The sequence below is a fragment of the Schistocerca piceifrons genome, chromosome 8, assembly GCF_021461385.2.
Source record: "Schistocerca piceifrons isolate TAMUIC-IGC-003096 chromosome 8, iqSchPice1.1, whole genome shotgun sequence".
Taxonomy (NCBI): Eukaryota; Metazoa; Arthropoda; class Insecta; order Orthoptera; family Acrididae; genus Schistocerca; species Schistocerca piceifrons.
The window spans coordinates 206475364-206490664 of record NC_060145.1 but is presented as its reverse complement, the minus strand read 5'-3'; the positions used below and the strand labels follow the sequence as shown (position 1 = coordinate 206490664).

Sequence of the window (15301 nt, the reverse complement as noted above, 5' to 3'; positions counted from 1 at the left end):
ACATGGCATAAGAACAGTGGTCGTGGGAAGACCCAGAGACGAGAGTCACATCTTATCAATGATGTTTCAAATCCGACAGGAGCTGCTGCTGTCAGCGAATGCAGGATCATTTCAACCAGTTTAAGACCGAACATTGCGAAGGGAAATGCATGGAATACACATTTGGAATAGGCCACCATGCAAAAGGCTACTGCTCATAGTGGAACAAAAAGCTTCATGGCCTCACTGGTCCAGACCGCACACAAAGTAGGCAGTAGTTGACTGTATACGTGTAGTGTGGTCCAACGAGTAGCCAGTTGCCTCTTTTGAGATGATTCAAGATGGTGATTGCACCGACTGCCAAATGACGTGTTTAACTTGCAGTGTTTGGAGGATTTGGTTCAGTTCGGATGTGGTTCTGAGATGTTTTGGGGGTGTTTTCGTATCATTACTATGGGGCAGTCATTCAGGCTATCATAAAAATCAACCAGAATGTTTGTTTCAGCATTATCAGGGATCCCACGTTGCCCCTTCTTCTACATCTTGTAAGGTTAGTGTTCTCGCAGCTCGTCCACTGTGGATAACAAGCCTAGCGAGCAATAGCTCAGCACGTCGTGAAAATAAGTAAAACTGCATGTCTGGGCACAATATTGGGTGGGTTATGCCCTATATCTAGCGCCGCGGGCAGTGGCAACAGGTCGGCAGGGTCGTGGCGAGCCGTCGTGGTGAATGATTGTACAGGTCGGTCGCGAAAATTTGACTTGGAGGGTCGCCGGTGGGTGATAAGAAAGTTGGTCAAGCGAAATGTTTCAAGGTTTAATTAAATTGCTGTTCACATAAAATCAGTGGCATATACACTGCCCATTCCCGTTAATGTGACCACCTGTGAGAAGCCTGAATAACCAAATTCTGCAGTGTGGACCACTGCCAGATGCACAGGAAGAGAATCAGTGAGGTTCTGGAAAGTACCGATGAGGATTTGGAGCCATGTCGATTCCAGCTGCGCTAGGGTTCTTGGTTGAGGGTCCATGCCGCGAACAGCCCCATCAAAGTGCCCCCCAGATTCCAATTGGGTTTAAATTCGGGTAGTTTGGTGGACAGGGGAGTATGGTAAATTCATACTGGTGGTCTCTGAACCACGGGTACCCTGCAAGCTGTGTGACGCTTTGCATTGTCGTGCTGGTAGATGTCACCATGCCGAGAAATGTAAACTGCATGTGGGCGTAGACATGGTCCCAAAGGATAGGTGCATACTTGGGATGATCCATTGTGCCTTCCAGAATCACAAGGTCAGCCAGGGAATGGTTTCTGGCCTGACCTGGCCTGGCCTGGACGATTGAGCAGGGTGTTGGATTTCAGACATATCACAAAGTACACACCAATGGTCGTTTGTCCGATGGATCATAAAACGTGATTCACCTGAAAAGGCCGCCTGTCACCACTCAGTGGACGTGCAGTTGCGATACTGACGAGCAGAATCCAGCTTTCATCGCTAATGTACAGCAGTCAGCATGAGTGTAGGAAACACTCGCCTGCTGCTAAGGCCCATACACAGCAACGTTGGATGAACGGTCGTTGAGGAGACACGGTTGGTAACCACTTGGCTCATCTGAGCGGTCAGTTGCTCAACTGTAGTACGTCCCTTCGACCGTACCCATCTTCTCAGCCGTCTTTCACACCTGTCATCTGTGGCCCGTGGTGCATCACAGTTCCCTCGACACTGGTTTTGGATAGGACCATTTTCCCGTCCACGGTATACTTTAACAACGGCGACACGCGAACTGTTTACAAACTTAGCCATTTCGGATATGCTTCCATTCTTGGCCCGAAAACCAATGATCATGCCCTTTCTGACGTCAGATAAATCTCTCCGTTTCCGCATTTCGACAACGACTGTACGGTTGCCCTCCGTCCCAACCCCCCCCCCCCCCCCTTTTCCCCGCCCTCTACGGACACTTTATATACCCTCGACTGCTAGTACTGCCCCATGTCGTCTGTGAGCGGTTATTGCTTATTGCACGTTGACGTCGAACATAGGCGGTGGTTGCATTAATGTGACTGGGCTGTGTACTATTCTTTGATTATGGTGGAGAAAGTTAACAGTAACAATAAATGGTTGTTATCAAACGCCCCCCCCCCCCCCCCCCCCATCCCATGAATCATGGACCTTGCTGTTGGTGGGGAGGCTTGCATGCCTCAATGATACAGACAGCCGTACCGTAGGTGCTACCACAACGGAGGGGTATCTGTTGAGAGGCCAGACAAACGTGTGGTTTCTGAAGAGGGGCAGCAGCCTTTTCAGTAGTTGCAGGGGCAACAGTCTGGATGATTGACTGATCTGGCCTTGTAACACTAACCAAAACCGCCTTGCTGTTGTGGTACTGCGAACGGCTGAAAGCAAGGGGAAACTACGGCCGTAATTTTTCCTGAGGGCATGCAGCTTTACTGTATGGTTAAATGATGATGGCGTCCTCTTGGGTAAAATATTCCGGAGGTAAAATAGTCCCCCATTCGGATCTCCGGGCGGGGACTGCTCAGGAGGACGTCGTTATCAGGAGAAAGAAAACTGGCATTCTGCGGATCGGAGCGTGGAATGTCAGATCCCTTAATCGGGCAGGTAGATTAGAAAATTTAAAAAGGGAAATGGATAGGTTTAAGTTAGATATAGTGGGAATTAGTGAAGTTCGATGGCAGGAGGAACAAGACTTCTGGTCAGGTGAATACAGGATTATAAATACAAAATCAAGTAGCGGTAATGCAGGAGTAGGTTTAATAATGAATAAAAAAATAGGAGTGCGGGTAAGCTACTACAAACAGCATAGTAAACGTATTATAGTGGCCAAGATAGACACGAAGCCAATGCCTACTACGGTAGTTCAAGTTTATATGCCAACTGGCTCTGCAGATGACGAAGAAACTGAAGAAATATATGATGAGATAAAAGAAATTATTCAGGTAGTGAAGGGAGACGAAAATTTAATAGTCATGGGTGACTGGAATTCGACAGTAGGAAAAGGGAGAGAAGGAAACATAGTAGGTGAATATGGATTGGGGGTAAGAAATGAAAGAGGAAGCCGTCTGGTAGAATTTTGCACAGAGCATAACTTAATCATAGCTAACACTTGGTTCAAGAATCATAAAAGAAGGTTGTATACATGGAAGAATCCTGGAGATACTAAAAGGTATCAGATAGATTATATAATGGTAAGACAGAGATTTAGGAACCATGTTTTAAATTGTAGGACATTTCCAGGGGCAGATGTGGACTCTGACCACAATCTATTGGCTATGAACTGTAGATTAAAACTGAAGAAATTGCAAAAAGGTGGGAACTTAAGGAGATGGGACCTGGATAAACTGACTAAACCAGAGGTTGTATAGAGTTTCAGGGAAAGCATAAGGGAACAATTGACAGGAATGGGGGAAAGAAATACAGTACAAGACGAATGGGTAGCACTGAGGGATGAAGTAGTGAAGGCAGCAGAGGATCAAGTAGGCAAAAAGACGAGGGCTAGTAGAAATCGTTGGATAACAGAAGAAATATTGAATTTAATTGATGAAAGGAGAAAATATAAAAATGCAGTAAATGAAGCAGGCAAAAAGGAATACAAACGTCTCAAAAATGAGATCGACAGGAAGTGCAAAATGGCTAAGCAGGCATGGCTAGAGGACAAATGTAAGGAATTAGAGGCTTATCTCACTAGGGGCAAGATAGATACAGCCTACAGGGAAATTAAAGAGGCCTTTGGAGAAAAGAGAGCCACGTGTATGAATGTCAAGAGCTCAGATGGAAACCCAGTTCTAAGCAAAGAGTGGAAAGCAGAAAGGTGGAAGGAGTATATAGAGGGTCTATACAAGGGCGATGTACTTGAGGACAATATTATGGAAGTGGAAGAGGATGTAGATGAAGATGAAATGAGAGATACAATACTGCGTGAGGAGTTTGACAGAGCACTGAAAGAGCTGAGTCGAAACAAGGCCCCGGGAGTAGACAACATTCCATTAGAACTACTGACGGCCTTGGGAGAGCCAGTCCTGACAAAACTCTACCATCTGGTGAGCAAGATGTATGAGACAGGCTAAATACCCTCAGACTTCAAGAAGAATATAATAATTCCAATCCCAAAGAAAGCAGGTGTTGACAGATGTGAAAATTACCGAACTATCAGTTTAAGAAGTCACAGCTGCAAAATACTAACGCGAATTATTTACAGACGAATGGAAAAACTGGTAGAAGCCGACCTCGGGGAAGATCAGTTTGGATTCCGTAGAAATGTTGGAACGCGTGAGGCAAGACTGACCTTACGACTTATCTTAGAAGGAAGATTAAGGAAAGGCAAACCTACGTTTCTAGCATTTGTAGACTTAGAGAAAGATTTTGACAATGTTGACTGGAATACTCTCTTTCAAATTCTAAAGGTGGCAGGGGTAAAATACAGGGAGCGAAAGGCTATTTACAAATTGTACAGGAACCAGACGGTAGTTATAAGAGTCCAGGGGCATGAAAGGGAAGCAGTGGTTGGGAAGGGAGTGAGACAGGGTTGTAGCCTCTCCCCGATGTTATTCAATCTGTATATTGAGCAAGCAGTAAAGGAAACAAAAGAAAAATTCGGAGTAGGTATTAAAATCCAGGGAGAAGAAATAAAAACTTTGAGGTTCGCCGATGATATTGTAATTCTGTCAGAGACAGCAAAGGACTTGGAAGAGCAGTTGAACGGAATGGGCAGTGTCTTGAAAGGAGGATGTAAGACGAACATCAACAAAAGCAAAACGAGGATAATGGAATGTAGTCGAATTAAGTCGGGTGATGCTGAGGGAATTAGATTAGGAAATGAGACACTTAAAGTAGTAAAGGAGTTTTGCTATTTGGGGAGCAAAATAACTGATGGTCGAAGTAGAGAGGATATAAAATGTAGACTGGCAATGGCAAGGAAAGCGTTTCTAAAGAAGAGAAATTTGTTAACATCGAGTATAGATTTAAGTGTCAGGAAGTCGTTTCTGAAAGTATTTGTATGGAGTGTAGCCATGTATGGAAGTGAAACATGGACAATAAATAGTTTGGACAAGAAGAGAATAGAAGCTTTCGAAATGTGGTGCTACAGAACAATGTTGAAGATTAGGTGGGTAGATCACGTAACTAATGAGGAGGTATTGAATAGGATTGGGGAGAAGAGAAGTTTGTGGGACAACTTGACTAGAAGAAGGGATCAGTTGGTAGGACATGTCCTGAGGCATCAAGGGATCACAAATTTAACATTGGAGGGCAGCGTGGAGGGTAAAAATCGTAGAGGGAGACTAAGAGATGAATACACTAAGCAGATTCAGAAGGATGTAGGTTGCTGTAGGTACTGGGAGATGAAGGAGCTTGCACAGGATAGATTAGCATGGAGAGCTGCATCAAACCAGTCTCAGGACTGAAGACCACAACACAACAATCAAACGGAAAATTCGTGTACGACAATTAAATTCAATTTTCCAAGTCGTGCCGGATCCAGCTTTAGGATAGGAGAGTAATAAAGAGACCTACGAGAGGGCAAGTAAAGGGAGTAGAAAGCAAAGGAAGTTATGATCTTCATGATGAGTATGTTGCGGACGCCGTATTCACAGGGCAGCACCCATATATATTTCTTTCTTATTTGGCGATCACTGAGACACCATATCGCACCTCGACCGCACCGCTAAATCGTGCGATTTTCATACTATAGAAAAGGTCTGGGAGTATCAGAAACAGCGGGTGAAATGTGGCTGACAACATCCGCGCAGTTCGGTAGCTCTATAGCAGTGTTTCTCAAACGGTGTTCCGCGCAGGGCGGCCAACATTTAATCATGTTGATTGGCGACTCCATGTTGTCTTGTGCACTACGACCAGATAACAGGTATACTTGAAAAAAGAGACAGCATTGGTCGTATATTTTTTACTGTTGCAAAATCGATTTTCTGTCACTGAGTGACCATCTTCAGTGCTATATTGTATAACTTAAATTGGGATGCACTGTTGTCACTAAGCTTACGGCAATCACATAGACTGAGTGACAGAAAATCGATTTTGCAATAGTAAAAAATATACGACCAATGCTGTCTCTTTTTTCAAGTATTTAATCATGGTTTTAAGGGAGACGACCAACATTTGAGTATGATTCTAAGGGAGATTTAATGGAGATTTAGTCGCGATTAATTTCAGCGCCACAACTACATCACATTTCGTGGATTGGGGGACAATGGAGATATAATTATAAAACTTTGCTTAGTTTTAGCCTATTACGTCTTACGGTATCATATTTTAGGGTCACTCCTCAAACAGAAAGAAAGTTTTTGGAGTGCAAACGCGTCTAATAAGACTCGGCAGACTACAGAAATCTGAACATTTCGTGTTGACTGTCCTCTGTTTTCGATTGCTGCCAGCTTAAGCGATATCTTTCGAAGCGATGCGAAATGGGTTGTGTGAGTCAACTAAAGTCAACTAAGAGGTAAATAATGTGACGAGTGTGTGCTTTCGCGAATCATTGTTGTTTACGCCAATCATTGTTGTCTACTCCATAATTCCTGATACTAGGTTGTCATTCTTTCTCCTTTCCGCACATTTTCTTTAGCCAAACCGTCTTCTTTCCGTATTAACACGGTCAGAGGAAAGACTATATGTCGACAATATTATCGATTACTACACGAAAAGTTTTCGAAATCTGTCAGCCAGAGAATTTGAACTCTCGATAGTACTTCCCTGGGTTAGTATTTAAAACAGTGATCACTGCCAAAACATACCGAAGAAACAGGCAGAAAGTATGGGAGGCAAGATGATTGAAACAATTCTTATAATACAGGAGATCCCGGGAAAAATGGGAGAGTGGTCAGCCTAGTTCTGGGGGAAGCGAATAAGTGCTTTGCGAAGACTTTTAATGACACGGCGTTTTTGGACATTTTACTATACTAATTGCTTCTTTAAAATCCTATTATGATTTCTGTGTTATTAGTATGATCCGAAACTGAAGTAATCCATAAATATTATAAAAATCTTTGTATTTGTGTGTGTGTGGTGTGTGTGTTCCACATCTCCTCCTAAGCCGCTGGACTGATTTGAACCAAACTTGGTACACATATCCCTTCCCGTCATGCAACAGTCGCTTTGCGGGTAAGTACCACCCACTTATCATAGGTCAAGAGATATGATTTGATAAGCAATGAGACGCGTGAAAAAATTGCCGCATCACTTATGACGTTTAGATTTCTTACTTTTTTGCTACTAACTCTATTCGCAACATATTTCGAAGACGATACACATCTGAATGTATCTTAACAAATACACTGAAGCGCAAAAGAAACTGCTATAGGCATGCTCATTCAAATACAGAGATATGTAAACAGGCAGTATACATAGCTGCGGTTGGCAACGCCTATATAAGACAAGTGTCTGGCGCAGTTGTAAGATCGGTTACTGCTGCTACAACGGCAGGTTATCTAGATTTAAGTATGTTTGAACGTGGTGTTACAGTCAGCGGATGAGCGATGGGACAGTATCTCCGAGGTAGCGACGAAGTGGGAGTTTTCCCGTACGACCATTTCAAGAGTGTACCATGAATATCAGGAATTCGGTAGTACATCAAATCTTCGACATTGCTACGGCCGGAAAAAGATCCTGCAAGAACGGGACCAATGACGACTGAAGAGAATCGTGCGACATGATAGATGTGCAACCCTTCCTCAAATTTCTGCAGGTTTCACTGCTGGGCCATCAACAAGTGTCAGCGTGCGAACCATTCAATGGAACATCGTCGATATGGTCTTTCGGAGCCGAAGGCCCACTCGTGTACCCTTGATGACTGCACGACACAAAGCTTTACGCCTCACCTAGGCCCATCAATACCGAAAATGGACTGTTGATGACTGGAAACATGTTGCCTGGTCGGACGACTCTCGTTTAAAATTGTACCGAGCGGATGGACGTGTACGAGTATGGAGACAACCTCATGAATCCATGGAGCCTGCATGTCAGCAGGGGACTGTTCAGGGTGGTGGAGGCTCTGTAATGGTGTGGGGCGTGAGCAGTGAATAAAACAAATTGTTCTCTTTTTTTTTTTAAAAAAAATATTGACCTTAAAAATAAATAATGTGTTCCATAGACGTACCAAGATTCTCAAAGTGTTCTGTTACAGGAAAAGCTGGGGAACCCCTGTTCTGCCGGCCTGGATGGCCGAGCGGTTCTAGGCGCTACAGTCTGGAACCGCGCGATCGCTACGGTCGCAGGTTCGAATCCTGCCTTGGGTATGGATGTGTGTGATGTCCTTATGTTAGTTAGGTTTAAGCAGTTCTAAGTTCTAGGGGACTGAAGACCTCAGTAGTAAAGTCCCATAGTGCTCAGAGCCAATTTTTTTGGACCCCTGTTCTACTGGGTCTATTGGCTTCAGGTTGGTATGGGAAACCTGAAGCATTTTTTAGATACAGTTCCTCGACGAGCCGAGGCCGCTATCAAGCACAGGAAAGTCGTTACACTATATTAGCGTAGGCCTGTGGCTGATGTTTTGTTCGACGTGCTTGCATGCAAGTACAAAATATGGACTACATTTTTCAATACCTCTTGTTTATGTTCCTGTCTACTAGGTATTATTTTACTTTACACAAAAATCCTTTACGATAGTGTCAGTGAGGAGACAAAGAAACGGCCGATTATTAAAGAATTGTAAAAGTAGTAGCGCGAAGCATTTTGCCGAAAGTGATGCTTTGTCCCTGGCTTTCACTTTTCGGTCACTATTCTAGGAAATTATGTGTGGCAAACATCTACCTATTCATGAATGACATTTTATGTGTAAACATAGAGAAAGCTGCTTGTCTTATTGTTTATTTTGTTTTGGCCGGAACGCTATCCTTCCACACGTCAAACTTCAGATGTCGTAAATTTACTATTGTGCCTTCATAGATTTCCAGCAATTTTTGTTGTTGGAAATTTTACTTCAGTTTTTCATTGTTTTTAGCTCGTCCTCGTCGTGTGCAGATGAGGCAGCGTGCTTTACAGTACCAGCGATAGTCGCTAATGATGTAATCCGCGTTTCATCTTCCCCTGCTACTACGTTGCAATTCCGCATGATTTTTAGATTTGGATCTCCCTTTGCATACTAAATTACACGTTCAGTATCCTCACATACAGTCTCTGTCTCTTCGCCTTCTGCTTTTGACGTCAGGATGTTCCATGTCAGTCCAATAAGTTTCGAGACTGGATTAATTAAAAAAAAAAATAGAGAAAAGTAGTTTTAATGCTTCAGCAATTCTACGTAGCCCCCTCCCCCAACTTGAGTACAACGTCCAGCACGGAACTTTCACACAACCACGTGAAACTGTCAGGGAAGTTACTACTAGTACATTTGTTACAGTCCGCACATGATACGACGAGGTGTATAGACTAAAGGCGCAATCTTCATCCTCAAGAATATGGGTCAGTTGCATATTTTACAGCGCTTTCGTGTGTATTCGATACACAGCGTACTGTTATTCTGGTGTAGCTTCACATGTGGATTGATAACTTGATTTGTATACCCCATCTCGTGCTACATGGTGCATACTTACCAACTTCCAGCACGCTGGAGTCGCTTGGGTCAGCAACTTCTGTTAATCAATGGATCGAAAAACCAGTCCAAGTTACAAACTTTTACTTTTTAATCATTCAGTGACTAGTTTCGGGCCGAGACCCATTTTCAAATCATCATCACAAAGTCATTTATCTCTATGCAGTGGAAATGTTCGTTGCACATTTTTGACATCTTCGGAAATGCCATTTTCGACTTCGTTATGTTGATTTGAAAGTGGGTCTCGGCCCGAAACTAGTCATCGAATGAATAAAAAGTAAAATTTTGAAACTTGGACTGGTTTTTTCGTTCTACTGCTGGTGCGTAGTGTTAATGTATATTTACATGATAATGACATGGTAGTCGAAACTGGCCAACAGCGCAGCAAATAATATATACAGGGTGATCAGAAGCAGTCTAAAAAGATTGTAAAGGTGTTGCAAGGTTGTGCTGAAAATTGATAGTTAAGAAAAAAATCGATCCGTCGCGCCCATTCCGAGTTAATTAGCATCGAAGTTAGCCAGTCAGGCCGTTGTGCATGCAGATTCAAGCGGCCCGCCAGAGAGAGACGGTGCCGCCAAACGAGTGCTTCTTTTGGTTTCCTAAAACCGAACAAGGGAGCGGCACAAAAATTGGACATGGGATGCCAGTAAAGATCGAACCCGAGCAAAAGGGTGAGCAGTCTCTTGCACTATCGTCGACGCCACGATAACAACTAACTGTTGGTGGCGAGTCGCTTGAATTTGCGCTGAACTTCCCGATCGGCTAACTTTAATGCTAATTAATTCGGAAACGACGCAACGTATGGAATTTTTTTCGTGACAATTATTTCTCAACATAAGCTGCACTGCAACACAGTTCCAAGCTTTCCAGGATGTTTCTGACCACCTTGTACACATCCTACGACGGACAATATTTTCTTTTCGGAAACTCCGCTCCAGGAGGAGATTAGTGTCCCACCGACAACGAGGTCATTAGAGACACAGCACAAGCTCGGTTTAGGAAGGAAATCAGCCGTGCCCTTTCAGAGGAACCAGCCCAGCATTTGTCTGAAGCGATTTAGGGAAGTCTAGTGTGCTAACCACTGCGCCGCCTCCCTCATTGAAATCCCACTCCAGTTATACCATTTTTTGCTGCTGTTGATATTCCCATATATTTGTCTGATCGGAAATCCGTATCTTGTTTCCATTTTCTTCCACTGACTCCCACTATATCTAGTTTAAGCGTTTGAATTACTGTCTTAAGATTTTCTAGCTTCCCTACCACAGTCAAACTTCCGGCACTCAGTGTTCTGACTCGTGGAATGTTAACGTTTCGTTGGTTATTCAGTCTTTCTCTCGTGCTCACCTCATCCTTGGCAGCTCATCACGGAGATTCGAACGGGGGACTAAAGGGGATTCTTTTGCCATGGCGCTTTTTCAATTACAGGTGACTTGTCCTGTGGATACAAATTATGTGTGCTTAATGCAGTGGTTTCCATTGCCTTCTCCATCCTCAAGCCGTTGATCATCGCTGATTCGTCCGTTTCCCACCCCAAGGGTAAGAAAGTGCCTTAGACCTCTGTCCGCTCCTCTGAACTCTTTGACAAGGACTTTCGCAGAACGAGGGTGGTGACTCCTGTTTACACCTACATACATACTCCGCAAGTCAACGTACGGTGATTGGCGGAGGGTAACTTGTACCACGACTGGTCATTTCCTTTCATATTCCACTTGGAAATAGAATGGGGGAGAACGACTGTGTGTGTGCCTCGTACGTGCCCTAATTTCTCTTATGTTACCTTCGGGTTCCTTTCACAAAATCTACGTTGGCAGCTGTAGAATCATTCTGTAGTCACCGTCAAATGTCCGTTTTTCTCAATACTTTTCCTTGAAAAGAACGTCGCCTTCCCTCCAGGGATTCCCATTTGAGCTCCTGAATCTAGTTAGTTACTTAGTTTCATGTCCCATGGATCGTTTTGCATGATAAATCGTAATGATGCGCAACGATTCGCTTTTAATTCACATTGAGAATTAACAATTAATTTGTAAATATGGCGGCATGCTGAATATTTTCAAGCTCTTTTTAAAAATATGCGGATGTGAGTTAGTAATTACTACCCACCACCTTTTGCACTTGACAATAACATAAATTCTTCTACGGAATAGAAGGAATTGTCAAGAAGAAACTTTTTTCCGTTTATTTTCAAATTTTACTTTCCTGTCTGTCAGACATTTTCTAATCACTTGGTAGGTGACCAAAATTTTTTGTTGCGGCATTGTGCACCCCTTTTTGTGCTAAAGACTACATTAGCGCGAGGTAATGAATGTCATTTCTCCTTGTGGTGTTACAGATGTGTACATCATTGTTCCTTTTGAACTGTAGTGGATTATTTACAACAAACTTCATGAGGGGGTGAATATACTGTAGAGCAGTAGCCAGAATGCCCTACTTCTTAAAGAGAGGTCTACAACGATATCGGGGGCGAGCAGCACGAATTATTCTTGCAGCACGTTTTTGGCCGACAAAGACTTTCTTTCTTAAAATATGTCAACTTAGTACTAATTTATCTCTCCTCAAGATTTGCATTGATTCTACGTGTAAATGTGGCTGAACTAAGTTGTTTTAAGAGTTCCAAAACGTGCTTTTTCCAGTTTAAATTCTTATCAAAATGTACACCTAAGAACTAAGTAGTTTCCACCCTACTTACCGTTTTCTCATCGTGTGTTACATTTATCATTTGTGTAGCATCCCTCAATGTGCAGAACTGAATATGTTCTGTCTTTTTAAATTTGAGGATGAGACCATTCGCAGAAAATGAGTCAACGATATTGTTAAGAATATTGTTTACTATTTCCTCTGTTTCTGCTTCGATGTCTTCCTTTAATCCGACCTACTGTGGATCCCAAAGCGCGAGTAATACCGAGGAATGTATTACACTAGTGTCCTACACGTGGTCACCTTTACAGATGAACCACACTCTTCTAAAATTCTCCCAATAAATTGAAGCAGACCTTTCGCATTCCCTTCTACCGTCCATCCGTGCTCGTTCCATTTCATATCGCTGTGCAACGCTACACCCAGATATTTACCGACGTGACTGTCAAGCGGCACAAAACTAACGCTGCATTCGAACACCGTTTCTCCTACTCATCTGCATTAACTTATATTTTTCTACATTTAGAGCAAGCAGCCTTTCTATACACCAACTAAAAACGTTGTCTAAGTCATCTTGTCTCTTCCTACAGTCTTTCATTGGCGATATCTTGCCGTACGCCACAGCATCATCAGAAAACAGCTGCAGACTCCTCATCCAGATGGCTCAAATGGCTCTGAGCGCTATGAGACTAAATATCTGAGGTCATCAGTCTCCTAGACTTAGTTCTACTTAAACTTAATTAACCTAAGAACATCACATACATCCATGTCCGAGGCAGGATTCGAACCTGCGACCGTAGCAGCAGCGCGGTTCCAGACTGAAGCGCCAGGATCCGCTTGGCCACAGCGGCCGGCCTCCTCATCACCCTATTCGTCAGATCATTTATGTATGCACAGAGTACACTGAGGTAACAAGTTATGGGATACCTTCTAATATCGTGTCAAACCCTTTTGCCAGGCGTAGTGCAGAAATTCGATGTGGCATGGACACGAACTAGTGATGCTGCCTCTATAAATGGGAAACTGTAGCCGGTGCAGGATTTTGTGCACGAACTGACCGCCGGTTATGTCCCTTAAGTGAACGATGGGAGTCATACCGGATGACGTGGGTGACCAAATCATTCACTGGAATTGTCCAGAATGTTTTCAAACCAGTCGCGAACGATTTTGGCCTGGTGACATGTTTGGGAGCATGCACTCCATGAATGGGTATAAATGTTATCCAAGTAGCCGAACATAACCATTTCCACTCAGTGATCGGTTGTTGGGCCAGAGGACCCAGTCCATTCTATGTAAACATAGCCCACACCATTATGGAGGCGCCACCAGCTTGCACAGTGCCTTGTTAACAACTTGGGAACATGGCTTCGTGGGGTCTGCGTCACACTCGAACCCTACCATCACCTCATACCAACTGAAATCGGGACTCATCTGGCTAGGTCACGGTTTTATAGTTGTCTAGGCTCCAAACGATGAGATCAAGAGCACAGGAGAGGCGTCGTAGGCGATGTCCTGCTGTTCGCAAAGGCACTCGCTTCGGTCGTCTGCTGCCATAGGCTATTAATGCTAAATTTCGGCGCTCTGGCCTAACGGATACGTACGTCGTACATCGATTCTTGCGGTTATTTCATGCAGTGTTGCTTGTCTGTTAACACTGACTACGCAAACGCCGCCGCTCTCTGTCGTTAATAGGTCCTCAGCTACAGCGTTGTCAGTAGTGAGAGGTAATGACTGAAATTTGGTATTCTCGGCACACTCTTGACGCTGTTCATCGCGGACTCCTGAATTCCCTAAAGATTTCCGAAACAGAATGTCCCATGCATCTAGCTCCAACTATCATTCCGCGTTCAATGTCTGTTGATTCCTGTCGTGCGGGCATAATCAAGTCAGTTCTTTCATTTAAATCTTCAACTGCGTTATTTTGTCCACAGAGCAATAGGTATTTGGGTTATGTTTTAAGTGTTTGTATGACGATTACCACGCAAAAATAATTGCGCATCTGGTAACGAAAAATACATTTTTAACACAACTGCACAGTCGATATAAATAGATTACTTGGTCTTTTGTTTTGTAACTGATAGATCGGAATTTCCAAATAATTGAATATTGTGATAGATGAATACAACTGAATTCATAATCACAAAAATTCTGTTTCGGACAAGAATGATACAAACAAAAAAATGAAACAAATGAAAAAAGTTCATTTGGTGATTAAAATAATGTGACAAAGGAATAGAAATAAAGAATTGCATTCAAACCAATTACCTGAATAAAAATAGTGATCAAAATCAAATCGATAAAGATTTAAAAATAAAAAAAAACTTACTGCAGCTGACAAGATTCGAACCCAGAACCTCTTTAATGCGAAACTTTTATTCTACCGAATACACCACACAACCAAACTCTTTGAGCCAGCATTTTTAATGCTACTGCGTCCGAGACAAAATTCCGATTTTTTTTTTTTTTTTGCAATTATTCGCGAACGACGGGGTACCAGGACGAATGGCTACAGGGTGTCATACATGGGATCTTAAAGTACATCATCCTATATTTGAAACTTCGTGGCAGATTAAAACTGTGTGCTGGGCCGAGACTCGAACTCGGGACCTTTGCCTTTCGCGGGCAAGTGCTCTACCAACTGAGCTACCCAAGCACGACTCACGCCCCGTCCTCACAGCTTTACTTCTGCCAGTACCTCGTCTCCTACCTTCCAAACTTTCCAGAAGCTCTCCTGCAAACCTTGCAGAACTAGCACTCCTGAAAGAAAGGATATTGCGGAGACATGGCTTAGCCACTGCCTGGGGGATGTTTCCAGAATGAGATTTTCACTCTGCAGAAGACTTCTGGTATATGACAAGGAGAGATCACCAGCGGTGCGATCGATTTTTTGAAATCAAATATAGGATCCAGAATGAGATTTTCACTCTGCAGCGGAGTGTGCGCTGATATGAAACTTCCTGGCAGATTAAAACTGTGTGCCGGGCCGAGACCCGAACTCGGGACCTTTGCCTTTCGCGGGCAAGTGCTCTACCAACTGAGTTTTAATCTGCCAGGAAGTTTCATATCAGCGCATACTCCGCTGCAGAGTGAAAATCTCATTCTGGATCCTATATTTGATTTCAAAAAATCGATCA

The 15301-nt window shown here is 43.4% G+C and overlaps 1 non-coding gene across 1 annotated transcript; it reads right to left on the bottom strand.

Moving 5' to 3' along the window:
• Positions 1 to 14746: 14746 nt before the first annotated feature.
• Positions 14747 to 14821, bottom strand: Trnas-cga. Its single transcript has one exon. It is a non-coding gene; the product is annotated as a tRNA-Ser (tRNA).
• Between the last annotated feature and the right edge of the window lie 480 nt (positions 14822 to 15301).